The 14,816-nt window shown below is 40.8% G+C and overlaps 1 long non-coding RNA gene across 1 annotated transcript in view; it reads left to right on the forward strand.

The window, feature by feature from the left end:
- Nucleotides 1-11,277, forward strand: part of LOC308059507 — a 198,428-nt gene extending 187,151 nt beyond the window's left edge. Inside the window, exon 6 of the long non-coding RNA XR_013926274.1 lies at nt 7,560-11,277. This is a non-coding gene — a long non-coding RNA (uncharacterized lncRNA). The remainder of the gene's footprint in view (nt 1-7,559) is intronic.
- The last annotated feature ends 3,539 nt before the right edge of the window (nt 11,278-14,816 follow it).

Consider the following 14,816-nt stretch of genomic DNA (forward strand, 5'->3'; position numbering starts at 1 on the left):
TCTCATACGCTTCAAGGTATTTGTCTAGGCTCACCAAGCTCATTTTTGGTTTTGCTTTAAAATTCTACAAGGACACAGAACTAACCACACACCAGCTATTTAAGATGAGGCAATGTGGTATTTAAAAGTTTAATATTGTAATCTTATACCCGTAACTTGGGCCTGCTCACCCTAATATACTTTCCTTGGAGAGATCTTTTATAATCATCTTTGGGAACTGCATATATGCTGTGCATGAATCTTGTCTTTAATCTTGCATTTTCTATTCAATTTTTAAAAGCTAAAAATAAGTAATAATTCTACATGTTTAAGGACAATATAAGCCCAAATATATATTAAAAACGAAAAAGAAACCTGCAGGAAAATACCCAAGCAGATGAATAATGCCAACATATATAGAAATGAGATAATATTTTCAGCTTAGTGGTTTTTTACTGTTTTGTTATGAGAGTACAGGTAGAGGTTTAATACTCTTCCACATAGGTTTTATGCTTTTTGGTACATGACTGACAAAACACTCCTTCAAGAGAATGAAATGAAAACTGTTTTGTTTTGCTTTGTAGCACAGTCTCTTTATTCTTGCTAAAGCACATTACGATGAAGAGTAAATATTTTTGTCTGATTAGTCGGCCAAGTTTGCAACGAGATCTGGATCCTGTCCCTGCCAGGTGATTTTCTGAACCTGCTAGGGTCAAACCCCCAGCTGATGCAGAGAGCTAGAAACTAGTCATGCTGAAGGCAGTCGCCACCCCATGCCATTTTTCCAGAACAGCAGGTAAGTAGCTACAGATCCATGGCACACGTGGAGTCCTGGTTTCATCCCCAGATGATTTCCTTTGCAGCTTTGCCTGAGGAACTGTCTGTCTCCTGCCCTGCCTAGTCTCCCCTCCTCTTTTTCCTTCTCTCCCAAGCCCTGATGAAGTACCATGTTTCTGTGCAAAGCACACTCCTGTATTTTCCCCCCTGAAGCATACCAAGTGCAACATAATTCGTTTCCTTCATTCAGTTCAGGAGGAGCATCAAGTGAGAACCTCAAAGAGCTCCATATGTTTAGCCTGTCAAAGAGAAGATTGAATACTGTTTTATCATGAGTACCTTATGTACTTTAATGGAGCAGAAGCCAAACATGAATCAGTATCTGGGAGTTAAATCTGGAAAAACTGAAATGAGAAGTAAGGCACAGTGTTTTAAGATAATGATTAATGATTTGCACAAACTACCACCTGAAGAGGTGAATCCCTTATCTCAAGCCCAGGTGCCTTTCCGGAAGACATGCTTTAGGCAAATACAAGATGTGGAACCCAGGTTAAGGGCAGCTGGGTGAAATTCTTTGGAAGTCAGACTACTAGTTTATTTGGCCTTGAAGTGCAGATATCTACTAATCGCTTGGGTTTAAAATGTATTTAACTTGAATACAAAGGATTCAAGGCAGAAAAATATGCTAAAAGATTAAAAAGTCAATTCATACTTTATACCATTCAAGGCTGGTAAGCCACAAGAAAAGATGATAATGTTCTCTTCACCATGGAAACACAAATACACTAAAGAAATCAAAATGTTGGTTGTTGTGTGATAGAAGGAAAAACGGGACATGAGGGCTGTGAAGTGAGTTGTTAAAAATAATAATAATAAAAAAAAGTAAAAAGAAAGAGTTCGGGAAATCTGGGTGACTTTGTTACAGACAGAACATATAAGGACCCAAGAACTCAGTTTGTAAAATGCATCCTGGAGTCACAATGGGAGGAAGGCAGTGAAAGACACATTTCTGGGGAAAGATACTGTTGAACTCCAAAGATCACATTCAGAAATCCAGGCATGCAACAGCAAGTCAAGGAGGAAGGCTGTAAGGTTGCATGGCAAAATGGAAGATGATGAAAAAACAAAAATCAAGCTATCAAAAAAGTTGGGTCAGCAGTTATTAGATTAAAAATTTTATGCCATTTCACAAATCTGAACTGATTTTATAAACATTCACTTCTCACGTGACAGTGGAAGGACAACAACATGAGGTTGTTGGTGACCATTTTTCAACTTGGCGACATTTTCTGTTGCTAGGACACAAAATTATTATTAGAAATAAATGTGTAAACTGACTATTTCACTGTGTGTACAGAAATCAATGCCACAAACATGAGGAACTACATACAGAGAAGGACAGTAATAAATTCACAGCTCCTGTTTTGGTTTCTGGGAGATCAAGGTCCCAGCTCCTGCTCCAACCCCTATTCCCAAACACCCTTAAGCAGATGTTTTGACTGGGAGAGACCTATGTGAATTCAGCCCCCTACAGTGCAAGCATCTATATATGAGAAAAATATTTGGATTCCCTTTACCGTTGATGGGGAGACAGACACTGCGGCGTGTCTCAGCTTATTTACATGCCTGAAAAAGGTCAGACAAGTTGTGGCCAAGAAGCGTCTCTGTGGCTTTGCTGACCCTAGAGTCTAGATGAGACATAGAAAGTTGAGCAGGATGAATCCTGCACTTAGTCTCTGTTCTTCAAATCCTTAGACAGCAGTATTTCTACATCTCACTGAAAGATCACTAGGCTAAGTCCACAAACAACTGTGAGAACGTTGCTGAGCTGAGGCTGGTGAAGCAGGGTGCTGCTGACACCACGAGAGGAAGGAAATTGGAGCTAGCAGTTCTCAGAAAGAGATGGATCACTACCCATTTATTACCCTATATGCCTGAAATCTTTTGGCCTATAAATTATGAAATTGTACAGTCTCATTTCTCTCCAGCAACTCCAGACTTCCAAAGTAAGTTGATGGCAGCTTGTCTCTAATAGTCCTCAATTTCCAGTACATTTTTGGTCTACCTTGTAGAATATTTTTCTTCCTCATACAGATCATCTTCATCCTCTTGGATACTGTTTCTTCTCTCCCTGGATAAATCAGGAATAAGTTGGAGTAAGTAAGGGCTGAAGCCCCTTTTGCTCTCAGCAGCTTCTGAGAGGGCTTCCCAAGGTCGCAGGACACTGCAGCCTGTCACTAAGGGATAACGGGAACTAGGTAAGTACCTTCTGCTTTGCTTTTGTTTTTTCTTCTCAGAAAAAAGCGGCTGCTTTTTTTTTTTTTTTTATTCCTTAAAGCAACCACAGTAGTTAGCCAATATTGAGTACCTCAAGGGTTGTTTCTATTGGGGAAAAAAAGCTGGTGCTGGAGCTGGGTGCTTTGTGAAAGGCTCTTTATTGAAAGAGGATGTCAGGAGCCCCATTTCCCTGAACTCAGCATGGATGGACAATAGGACATGGTTTCTATTTGAAGACTCTTTTCAGCCATCACAGTCCGTAACACAAGTTCTTTTTTCCCTTGGTCTCTCTCTCTCTTCACAGCTTTATCTTAACAGCAGATGACAAGTAATTTTTTGGTGTGTCCTCATTTTCCATCTCTCTATTTCTTTTGCTGCAGACAGGACACGCACACTCGGCTAGTATGTATTAAATCAGTCCCTAGATCTTTTTATTCTCTGTGTTCTCATTCAGACTACCATTTAGATGGGTTTCTCCCATCAGGAATAAAAAGGGCATTAATTTTTCCAATGTTTCACTGACTAGAAGGTATTATTCTCACCAGATTCAAAGCAGAGATGTGACTGCACATGGGTCAAGGACAAGTTATGCTGAGGGCCATTCACTCATCAAGATTGTAACACCTCAGCTCGAACTTCCTCAGCCTCTCCACTTGACTTGCTGGCACGTGCAATGACAAACCATGAGGGCAAGTTTGTTTCCTAATGCAGATGAGTTCCAAGCCAAAAGCTTCGTTTTCTGAAAGCTGTGTCATAGCAGTTTATGTCCACTTGAGATGCAACTCTCTTTCTTAAGGGTGCAAAGTCAAAAAAGTGCAATAGTTCTCCCAAACGTGAAAAAGAATTTATATGAAAATGCTGAAGTACTTATGCAGTTCTCTTTCTATACCAAAAAGACGACGTTATTTTGTTGTTAAATTGCTTGTTCTCATGCGGTATGGCTTATACCTGATTTCATCCCAGCTCACTGTTCTGGAAGGCTATGCATAAAGGACAGGCAGGCAGTAAGTAGATCATCAGCAACTCATAAGATAATGTGAGACACGGTACACAACAAAGCATATACAAAAGCTTCAGTTCAGTTCCTATCTGACCAGGTCACTGCTTTGTTTGTTGTTTGTTTTCCAGGTTGGGTTGCAAATAGTTTTTTTCCTGTCAAACTGAGCCTCCACATTTAAAAAGCCTCCTAAATCAGACCTGTGATAGACTAGCATATAAAACTGAACAGTCCAAATGCAATTTTCTAAAAATGAGGTCAGAGAAATCCTGTCTATGAAGAGGGTCAAACAGTGGAGAGAACAGAAGGGGCGGGGGGGGGGGGGGGGGAGCTGGGAAGAGTATGGACATCTTTCCTGTTCTCATTTAGCCTGAATAAGAAATCAGGGAGGGGAGGAGGGAGGGACGAGTAAGACAGAACTAGAACAAAACTATTTCAGGCACCTTTATGACTGACAATCTTTATTATTTACATATAAAACCAGACTGGACAAAGCACTAAAAATACACTGTATCTCATTGGGAACAATCCTATACCAGCAGGGAAATGTAGCAGTTGACATAAGTGGCCTTTTTCTATCATTAGCCTCTATGATTCCATACCCATTTCATCCACAGCATGCATGCTTCTTACAAGTCTCTCTGTAATAATAGTACCAGAAATACAAACGACTGTAGTGCTCATTTTCTACCCTACTGAGGAATTGGCACTTTTTAATACTTGTCATATTGGTATGGACATTGATGACAGACACCCTGATGCTCCTCTCTATTCCACCAGTTTTATACCAGCATAATTCAAGCAGAAAAAAATGTACAAGTAGAATGCAGGTTTTGGGGTGATTTCTACAGACAAGAACAGATGACACATTGTGCTACAAAACTCCCAGAGAAGATAAGCACTGTTATCTGCCATTGATATAACACAACTTAGCCATTAAACAACTGCCTTGACTTTTCCACCTTCTCCCAGTTCTCCAGGTCTGGAGTTACCTGTCTTGATTATACTAAAGATGCCTTGTCAATCTTGCAGCAGAAACTATTTTTACAGGGCAAATTCCCCTGACCTGCTAATAATAGGGAATCTTCATTACCAAAAGTATGAGTCCTATGAAGAGTTTCAGTTAACACCAGATTAGTCCTTCACTCTCTCGGAAGGTAGAAGGCCATACAGGCCACCTACTGTAGGTTTTGAACCCTACAGAACATTTGAATATCATATGCTGTCTTTCCCTTTTGAGGTCACCACTTAGCAGGAGACTCCAGCTTGTCTAAGTATGTGAATACTCTTAACTGAAGACAAAATACTCAGGAACTTTGTTCAATCAGTCTTTTGTTCCAGCCTCTTCCCACTGCGGTAGTCCAGAGATCACCTGTGATGTGGCTTTCTGATTTCTCTGTATTATTAGAAGAACTCACCTGGCATGACATGCAGATCTGTGTCAGCCAAGTATTGTCTAGGTTGACATTCCTCTGCATGCATTCAGCTTCTCATCGCAGGCTTGTGGCTTTGTTGTTTGGTGTGGCCGTCATCAGGGAGAGGGGGACCTTGGGCTTGGCTGGCCCACTTCTCTTATTGCAGGTGCTCTTGCAGCACGTTGTGAAGTCCAAAGGTCAATCCAAATACAAATGATGGTCTCAGAAATATTTGTAATTCCAAACCAGCATCATTTCAACTTGAAGAGATATGTTCTATGCACAGACTGCCCAAGAGTTCTTTTCTCCCCTTCCCTCAACTGGAAAAGGGTAACAGTTATGTCAGAGTTGGAGTAGGTTGCCCGTAACACATTAATCATGAATTCACTTCAGTTGTTTCTGACCCAGTTATATCAATTTAAAGAGAGAATAAAGACTACTCCTCAGGAAAGCGTACGCTTCCTACTCAAGCTGTCTAGTCTGCAATGTTTAACGTTCAACTTGACTGATGATTATTGCAGCACTATGTGCATGGATGGGTGTATTTAATGCCTGCCGCTTCCTCCACGTGCGTTTTGGATTCTGGGCACCCGTCATGCCATGGCTTAACAGTGGAAGCAGTGGCCAAGGCAGCTTGCTCAAAAGTCCTGAAACAACGTATTTTACAAGCTGAAATATGAAGCGGTAACTTCAGGAAGTTTGTTCATGCTTTGGGATAGGTGAACGAGGGAGGAAGAAAGTGTACGGGTACAGGACAAGTGGATTATTTAAGCCAACAGTCCAGAAATGCAAAAGGACATCAGGTCTCGGGAAGAGCCTGAACTGGACTTTATTCCTTCATCATCAACCACAATAGTGTGGGTGTTCTGAAAGCTATGAAGTCCTGAATTTTGACAGGAAATTTTAGGCTACCACAAAAAAAATCTGTTCAAATTCATCTTCACCAACACTTCCATAATTTAACAACTTGCCAGTTGTATAATAAAATGAAACTGGGCATGTTGCCTTATGTTTGGCACTTTGGTTTATTTGCAATCTGCATAGGTGCACAAAGATCATTGGGCAATGATGGAGGAGAAATTCACACTGTTATTGCAGGTTCTTAGGTTATTGGTATTCTTGGACAACTGATGTAATGTCACACAAAAGCTGAGAGAGCCAGAGGGCTTTTTAAAATCTGATTTTCTAAGCTAACGAGGTTTGTGTTTGTCCACTGTATGTGTCTTCTTAATTATGTACAAATATGAGTACCTGGCGATACTTTTTAAATCTGTTCACTGATTTACAAGGAAAAAATCTAAAAGGAAGAGGGGAAGAGATGTCAAAGATACAAATTTCAGCCAAATCCATTAAAACAGGCAGACGAAGAGCATTAAAATCGGGGGGGGGGGGGGGGGGGAGAGCAAGAAAGGGCAAGAGGAAGAGGAAGAATGAAAGACAGATTTTAAATGTCTAGTTATGGGGAAAACTTCAGTTACAGTTCATATCTTTGTAAAAATTAAGTTGATCAAACCCAAAACAAACCCCACAGTTAGCTAGACTTCCTTTATTTCAGTGCTTGGGGAGTTACTTGGGGGTTTGGTTTCTTTATGCAATGACATTTTCCTGCACAGTATTCCTGACGCATATTACTCAGCTACATATAAAGGGGCTTAAACAATAGAGACTGGAATATTTAATGGATAAATTTAGAAGTGACGGAGGGATTCTGCTGTACCAATTGGACTTCACCATCTCCCTTCCCTTGGCATCTAGAGAAAACTCCATTAGAAAAGCAAGAAAGCATGACAAAGTAAACCACAATTTTTCCCCCACTGAGAGCTTCAGACATATAAATGAGTTCTTGCCAGATAGCAAGTGAGATTGTATCATTTCCAAACAACTGACTCAAAAAAGCCCCACCAAACACAGGCACCTTGAGAGTCTTCTCAGATTCAAAATTGCAGAGATCATTTTGCAAAAGTAAACTTTGCTCTTGGGTTACAAATGTTTATGCCAAATTTCAGTTTCAAATGCTTTTGCATGTGTGCGAGTATGTGCGAAATTATTAATCCTTGAAAGCAGGAATTCATAATAATGGAGTTATTGACATTTTCTTGGCTCTAACTTTACAGATGTGATGCTAAGAACAAGAAATATTCCCACTGTTCGATGAAAGGGGTCCCCAGGAAAGACTAGCAGTAATCATTCTTCAAGCAGAAGATGTTTTCTGTCATCTGGTTCTTGACAACTATAAATAAAGGTCTTAATCTGATTTTTTTACACTATTTCTACACTATAGAGATGGCATGATATATCACACAGTTTTCAATGAAATCCATATACATAGTGATGAGATTATAAACAAAGTATGTACACAAATGTTTGTGTTTTAAGCAGCATTGTGAAGTAGAGGTTCACAACTGCACTTGTTGGCCTTGGTTAATGCAGAAACATCATTGCTAGTGCAGTAGCTGAAGTGTTTCGGAGACAAATGTCAATATTCAGGCAGAGGATGAAACCGGTATTTGTTCGCTAGCATAGAAGAACTGTTATTAAAAGCTACCAAAGTGAAATGCTAGCACTTCTTTTTTTCCTCAGTTATGTCAAACTAAGCTATTTGAAAACAGAAATACAGGCAATACAGTGTGATACTCATCACCAAGTGTGGAAGATCTCTAAATGAAGCACCAGCACTACCTCGGAAAGCAGGGAAGTTGAAGAGCCCTGGCAGGGTACGGTCCTTTCCCTTGAGCTCACAGCCAAGCTCCGTTCTCCTGTTCCTCTGCAATGGCAATGAGCTGGGGGCCCACCAGGAAAGGATCAGAAAAAGTAACCAGTGAAACTTTCATTGTTGGGGGAAACAAAAGCCTTGGAAATGTCTTTCCTTTGCAACACAGTGTGGTTCAGTGACCCCTGAGCTGAGACTGGTGCAAGTCAGACAGCCCACCACCTTTCTCAGTGGGGATAACAGCTTAGCCCCACACAGGCAAGGCACCAGACTCAAGCTATCAGGCTTTCACCAGCAGGACTGCAATGATGCAGCTGTGCTGCTTCCCATCCAGAGGCAGCAGGGCTGCCAGCACCTCCGCAGCGAGCTCCGAGCAGTGAGTGTCTCTGATGTGCTCACTGTCTCAGGGCACAAAGGTATTCTGCACACCCCAAGAACATGGGTCAATGACGTGCTCTGATGTGGAGAGTGGAGATCATTCCCTTCCCTTCCCCTCTTCTTTAGGTCTGCCCATTTCATAACCACTTAGGAGGAAGATGATAAACACAAGCCACACAAACCTTGGAGCTACTGAGCCAATAAGTAAAGAACGTACCAATCCAACACTCTGCAACTGAACATTTCTTTTTCTGTTTTCTTCTTATTCAAGCTGGTTTTATATTCTGACCTGAATCAGAATGGGCTCCCTCATTATCATCTCTTAAGTTCCCAGAAAAGTGCTTTCCTCTGCTCTCCTTTCTGCAGGATTACAGCCATTCAGCCACATGGAATCCATTGCCTGCCGGGTTGCAACATGAGACAGGGCAGCACCAGACAGAGAGTCAAAAATAAAAACTGATAAAGTTATAACTGCCAATGTTTGCATTAACAAATCTGTAGTGAGGATGAATCTTCATAACCATACCTCAGTACTCGAAGATTATGCATATGTTTGAAAAGTAGGTTTGACCCTCTGGCCATTCCTCCCTGACAATCTGTACTGCAGAATTGCAGCAATTTTTACGGGTACAAAGACCTGAACTGCATCATAGCAGACCTGTTTGCAAGCAAGTGACCACACTGGGAATTGTGAGTTTCAGGCTATCTAATGACTGTATCAGCACGGATGTGTCATTGCTGTTCTCACAAGGCATCACAGAGCCTTGTCAAAGTCATGTGAGAGTGAGTGAGAAATCAGCTGAATCTAATCAGAAGGAATGGGATAATTAATACGAACTCCGTAAGGAACTGTTTGTAAAGTGATATGCAGGGTTCTCTGTTTAGCGGCTCATTATTCAATGAAGCCCTAGTAAAGCTTCACTGTCTCCACAGAGCACAATGCAAATAGAAAAACAGCTTCATTTTCCCCATCCTGTCACTGTAGTCCGTAATTTAAGCTGATCATACTTTTCCATTTTTCACAGAACTTTTCCGCAGTGTGAGTAGGGGCATCTAAACTGTTATTAAAATGTGCTAGCTGAGGAAATGAAGGCAAGCTGGCTGGAGAGGGCAGCCCCACTGCTTTGTGGCTTCTCCTGAATCTGCTCAAAGCGTGAGGAAGCAAGCAGATAATAACAGTTTTCGGGTGAGACACGGAAAGTATTGGTGAGACAAGTTCTGCAAAAAATTTCAAGCTCACTTGGGGATGTTTTCTTAGAAAGTAGCTTGCTCTGAGATAACCAGATAAACCCAGCATTGGCAGGAGATGTGGATTCTCAACCACCCCATGACACCACACGGGATGCAAAGGGAAATTTCAGTCAGCAGAAGAGAGGGAGGAAGAAGCATCAAGCTGGCTGCTGCCAAAGGAATAGTTCCAACATGACATGATATACTGCTGCTGTCACAAGCCAACCAGTACTGGTTCTGCCCCACCATCCACCTTAAAGCATGGTAAATACTCTTCCTTTCCCTACTGCCAAGGACTTGTTTGCTAATGGACTGCTGACAGATGGGTGAGAACATTTGTTTTATTTTTCTTCCTTTTCTTTATTGCTAGAAAAAAATCCCCAAACCATTGGGAAGAAACAAATGTCATCCATTCATTCATTTCTCCGCAGTCTAAGGAAATACAGGCAACCCCCTGTGGATTTAAATAGCCTATTTCAATTTAAAAAAAAAAAACCCAAAACAACCAAAACCAAAAAAACAAACAAAATCCTACTGTGTCCTGTTATGTGAAATGCAACAACATAGCATTAGGCTTTCTTCCAAATTCTGCAAGGAATACAGTCATGTAACAGTCTCAGGCACATCAAATCTGTGCTCCATAGCTGCTGCTGGCCAACAGCAAACGAAAGACCACCACAATTGTAGGGCAAGGACAGATAATCAATGTGCCCCAGGTTTTAGTTTGAAATCTAGGTAAGAAACCAAGACCGATACAAGATCAAAGACAATTTAGCTGGAGAGCTGCACAGTGAATGCTTACTCATCTCTATTTCTCTCTTTTTTAGTGCCTACAATCAAAATGACTTTTCTTCCTAGAACTTCTGCAAGTCTGCCAGAGAAGTCCTGGGCAGAAATGTGTGTGCCCATGCAGGGTACTGCATGTTCAGAGGCCTTTACCCATCTTCGTTGTGTTGGACTCACTATGCTTGGCAAGAACATCTGCCTAGGACTCAGATTTCCCAGCTATGTCTTCTTTCTCTGCCCAGAAACTCTGTCCAGACAGGATCTGAAAAATACATGTCCATTTGGACTGCATTTCTACATGTTCAGCAGTCCAGAAGGAGTGATACTTCCAGTCAGAAAATGAGACAAGATCATCAAAACCAAGACACATGACAGCTGTATGTTTTCCAACACAGATGGACTGGATGCATGCTCCCTTGGAAGACACTTTCATCTTTATACCACAGTTTCAATAACTTCTATCACAGACTGAGGCCCGTTGTATCAATTCACCCTTGTTTCAGCAAATCTCAGCTCAACCGAGGGGGTGAGCTCAACCTTTAGGGTCCTGTTAGTGAGCCCTGACCGGAAGCTGAGAAAATTAGAGTGTGCAGCCTAACTGCAGGGTCTTGGAGAATGAAAGGTAACCCCAAACGCCAAACAGCGTTTAGTATGCAAAAGTGATGAGGCTTGTCGTACATGTAAGGGATGTCTCAGTGGAAAGAGAGAAACAGAGACCAACCTTAAATCCTTCGCTGATGGTGATTCAGAAATGAACAGGGGTGCAGATCGAGGAGTTGCGGGTTCCTGAAACAGAGCAAACTGTACCACTGAATTCAAGCAACACAACTGAGGCACCCGATTTCGAAATAAGCTGCAGTTTAGTCAAGCTGTCCTAAGAGCGGCAGGTATGTTTGCGTTAGAGTTGACATTTCCTGGAGCACGTAGCTACCACTGCACTCCAGCAGAAAGGCAGCAATACCAAGAAGGAAACAAAAACCTCTCCTAGAATAAAAGTTTTAAACAAAAATAGACTAGTCAAATGTATTTTTCCCCATTTTCTTCTTCCTTTTTCTCTACTTAGCCACATTAGATCTGTTAGAAGGATTTCTTTTTCATTCACGTTTCATGAATGCAAAAACGTGCAAAATGTGTAAATTAAGGATTTATGGCAGCTGCCAAAGCCAGGAGGAGAAAAGTTTGTAAAAGTTAGTGGTTTCACAGGTCCTTACAGTTGCATTTTGTTTGTTTGTTTGTTTGTTGTTGTCTGGTACATAGTAGATTCTGGTAAGATTCTCCAAAACTGATGTTTTTATGATTTGAAGCACTCTGTATGTTATTTATGTCAGAATCAATAGAACAGTTTATAAAAAAAAGATGTGTTGCAACAGTCAATTCAAACAGAGCAATTTGTATGCAAGTGGGATTGATCAATCCAATAAAAATGATTGCCAAGTCTCCTGAGCCTTATAGAAATACTTTCAATAAAGGCATTTTTAATAAAAAAAGAAATGAAATGTGTAGCAGCATAGGATTCAAATGGAAAGCAAACCTTTTTTGAACAACCGAGGAAAAGAACTTACACTTTGATTAAAGGCTGTTATTCATTCAATTATTGATACAGAGTATGGATATTTCAGTAAGGAGTATAATTTATTTTTAAATCCTGGATTGTTCAGCTAGATACCATTTGTACATACAGCTATTTCAGTGGAAGTGCCTAACTCCAGGATAACTTCTCTTCCAAGACTTAGGGAAATAAGGTGCAGTTTTAAGCTTGTATTCTTGTATCTCCAAGTAAAATATAGAAATATCTGGTCAGAGAAGGGAGATGATGGAAAAATGTTTCCTTTCACTCAGCACTCCTTTAACTCATTGGTTCTCAGAATCAGGCTGCTGCCGTACTAAGCCTAACAGAGATGTAAGAAATTTTGCTCCTTATGTGTCAGAAAGGGTTTGAAATACCAGTCTAAGAAGACAATACCTTCTTCAAAAAAAACCCAGATTTCCTGAGATAGAGAATGCAGTGTATCTGTACGCTGTTAAGAGAGTCACCCTTCACTGGAAAGTAAAGCTGATGTTCAGCTGAGTCAGCATTAGTGGCAAAGAAACGCTGCTTCCAAGGAAGGAAGGAGAGGATGCCTCTTTAGATTTGGGTAATACAAGTCTTCCTTCCTTCTGACTGTGGCAGGAAGAATTGTATAATAGGACTCCCTCATTCAAGTTTTTTTAACCATGGTTGGTTTCATTCCAGTGTCAGAGGTTGGGTTATGACACGACTGGGTTACATGGTGATACCGTAAATGTGATCTGCAACGTGTCATTGCCTCTGCACGAAGCGGATGGGCACTTGTCTTGCCGTGCCCATGTCTGTAACTGATTGAAGGCAGTAACACTGCCATTTGCTATGCACATCACATCTGTTATCACGCAGTGACATGAACTCATGTTGTGATGACCTGCTTACACATCATCTCTGGGTAGATGGGGAACGCTTGCCAGAGGGTTCTTACATCACAAGATGAAATAGCCGCGTTTATGCTGAGTTTTTTCCTTACACTGCAGATAGATTCAAATGAGCGCCTGCTGGTATGCCAGTTAGGAGGAAACCTAACTTGTTAATACTTGCTTACAAAGAAAGTCCTCACTCAGGGTTCTCAGACACAGATGCTGTGTTTGTAAGTCCTTTCCAGGCTATGGCCTGGGTGGGTCTTTGGGATTCATTTTTGAAATTACAGTTTCAGTGAACAGACTCACCTTTCGCTGTCTCACCTTAAATTTATAAGCCTCTTTGTGAACGCAGATAAAACAATCTCCTGCTCATTCACCAGAGAAAGAGATGTGCCCATCCAAACTCTGTTGTGGGTCGGTGAGAAAGGCAGAGTAGTTGGGTTACAGAGCTAGTTGTTGTAGAAGCCATTTCTCCCATCTACTGCAATTCCTTTATCCTCTGGAAAATCATGACTATTAGCTGTGCAATAATTACATCAGCAGGAACAAAATCATAGAACTGAGGCCTCCCCACCACCATCACAAGCCCAGATGCTGGAGACAAAACAAGAAGTGTTGCCACTAGTCACCATCAGGCAGACTTAGGCTTACATATTTGTGAAGTACATAAAATGAATAACCTTTGGCATGATACACACTTAGTCATTAATACACAAAACCCAGTCATCCAGCTTATTGTTTATCTTACATTGCCAAACTGTTTTCGTATTCCAGAAAATAAGTATTCCTGTGAAGTCATCCCTCCCAGGATGCTCTCTTTTCCTAGATTATATCCCTTTCAACTTGGGACAAAAAGTCTGGATAACAGCACAAAAAAAAGCAATAATTAGAGACATATTTAATTAACCTCTAACATTTAGTCTCACAGGTACAAGAGTAGTCATTCCTGATGTGAAGGTTGCCAGTGGCATATGGCAGCATAATGTAGGTCTGTGTGAAACAGAAATAAATGAATGCCTAAAATGAGTAACCAAGCTCACAGTGAGAAATAGGTGAGGTAATTTGGAATATGAGATCAACCAGTAATCTTTTGACATTGCAGTATCATTTTTGTGAGCTATTTCTTTATCGAGGAGAGCCAGAACAATTTCAAAAGCCTGACAGTGACTACCATCAAAGAGGAATATGCCTTTACTAAAAGTATTCATTTCCTTCTCTGATGCCTAGTGATGTGCTCCATCAGATTCAAGTCCACTAGAGGGTCAAGGAGGCTGACTCAGACATTAGTTTCACAAAACCAGTCTGGAGACACACACTCTGATTTTATCTTCCAAAAGACAGAATTGTTATCATAAACTCTCGAACTTTCACTCACATGTGCAGTGACTCATGTCGAACTATTGCCAGTACACACTTGCTTGATTTCTTCTTCTGACCATCCTCAAATTCCCCAGATTTTTCCTGATAATTTGTTAGTCACACATCTTTCTATAGAATTTGTCCATCAGAAAACTGTGCCTTTAAATAACTCAATCCTCTGTTTTGTGGCATTTTAAAGCAGGAACAAAAACCCTAAAAGTTTCATTTCAACAATTTCTTCATTTTGACCTGCAGTTATATTGCAGATCACTGCTCTCATGCTAGCAATAAATTTAAACATCAAAACAAAATGCTACAACTTTATTGAAACTGATACCTGTTATTTCTGACATAACCTAAAAAGGTATTGTGCCAATGATTTAAAATTGTGAAATTTTACTGTGCTTTGGAATGAGAATCATTGGCACAGTACCACAATGTTCCCTGAGGTAATCATGCACATTAACCACAAACACAG

This window comes from Falco punctatus (genome assembly GCF_963210335.1).
Source record: "Falco punctatus genome assembly, chromosome: 2".
Taxonomy (NCBI): Eukaryota; Metazoa; Chordata; class Aves; order Falconiformes; family Falconidae; genus Falco; species Falco punctatus.